Source organism: Solanum tuberosum, unplaced genomic scaffold (genome assembly GCF_000226075.1).
Source record: "Solanum tuberosum cultivar DM 1-3 516 R44 unplaced genomic scaffold, SolTub_3.0 scf00360, whole genome shotgun sequence".
Classification (NCBI taxonomy): domain Eukaryota; kingdom Viridiplantae; phylum Streptophyta; class Magnoliopsida; order Solanales; family Solanaceae; genus Solanum; species Solanum tuberosum.
In genome coordinates, this window is record NW_006239282.1 from 22,323 (window position 1) to 24,008 (window position 1,686).

The following is a 1,686-nucleotide window of genomic DNA, read 5'->3' on the forward strand; positions in this document are numbered from 1 at the left end:
TGTAGTAGTATATGGAAGGAAGTATGTAGCTTAAAATTTATGTACAACCGCCATAACTCGCATTAGTAGTTTGTTATATTGTGGTATGTATGATGGACACTATAGAAGAGATTTATTATACGCACAACTAATGTTTATGAAATATTAATGTTATATGGTCATTGGGCCAAGTGGGAGAATGTAAGAATTATTATTAATTATTTCTTATTTATGGCCCAAGTTTACTTGTAACCCAAGCAATATCATAAATAATATTTAATAAGGAATAGATCTCGTCCGTACATTGGTTACTTGATGGACGTACCAGATTAAGTCATAACCTCTATAAATTGGTCCTCCCTCCACCCATTATGGTTATCACATATTCTCTACAATAATTTCATCGCTGATGATTGTGGTAACATAAAGTTAGGGAAAGGAGGTAGAAACCAATTTACGACTAACGCTTCCGCTTCTCTCTGTGATGACATCTTTATCATCAGGTATGTTCCCTAACGATCTCTATGTAAGATTATCGTGTTCAAGATCCTGATATTATGTATTAAAGTATTTAATCTTACACTACTATCTATTTAGACTCATCCCAATGATGAAGCAAAACATATACAGAAAATGCAAACAATAACATTAAGACTCTGTCACCATAACCAGAAACCTAATTAAATAGCTACTAGAATAATCGTATATAAGAGAATACTTACCCCAATCTCTCTAACCGCCTCACTTACATTACTTCCATCTTTTCTCTTATGAGTCTCGGTCCACATTTTTCCTCGATCAACATCTTTTCCCTTTGTCCATCTGAAATTTTCAAATAGCTACTAGCGTAATCGTATATAAGAAGAAGCAAACGTTGGCTTCTTCTTTTCAAGAGTGGTAGAGATATGTCATTAAAAGACTAAACATCCGAGCTTGTAATTCGATAACAAAATTATTATGTTGATGATTAGAAAAGAGAAATATATATGCAATATGAAAATTTTATATGAGTACTCAAAGAACAGACAAAATAAGAATATATACATTATAACTTTTAAGTTAGTCCAAATTCAGTAAGAAAATTTTTTAGATACGGAAGAAGAAAACAATAATGTGTAAAAAAAATACATTTAAATAAATTAATGAATTCCTTCAATGGTATTACTTTTAATGTGCACTGATAATGTATACTAGTTAATTTCTTTTATACATATAAATAAATTAATGAATTCCTTCACATGAGAGAACATTTTTAGTGCTGCATGCAATAAAGTGATTCAAGAATTAATTTAAATTGGAGGTTTGAATTACAACTGTGATATTCTTGAATTCCTTTGTTAGAAATCATATACATCTCTGCATGAACTCATCTCCCCACAAATATGCTTACTGCAAATTGATAGAAAAATAACATGAAGAACGATGAAGAAAGCAGATTGAAATAAGCAACAGAAGAAAAATTATTACTGCGCAACTCTCTTATCTTCAATAGCAATCAGGATAAGTCAATATATAGACTTTTACAGAAAGTTTTCTGTTACGCATAAAACCCACAAACTCACGACTACTAGGACTCCTAAGAGTCGCTACTAACGCACTAAAAATCTGACCACTTCCTAATAATTAGGAATTGAACATTTCAACAAAATAAAAAGGCCAACAAACATTAAATAAATGATTCCTAAACAAAATAACACTTTCAACACA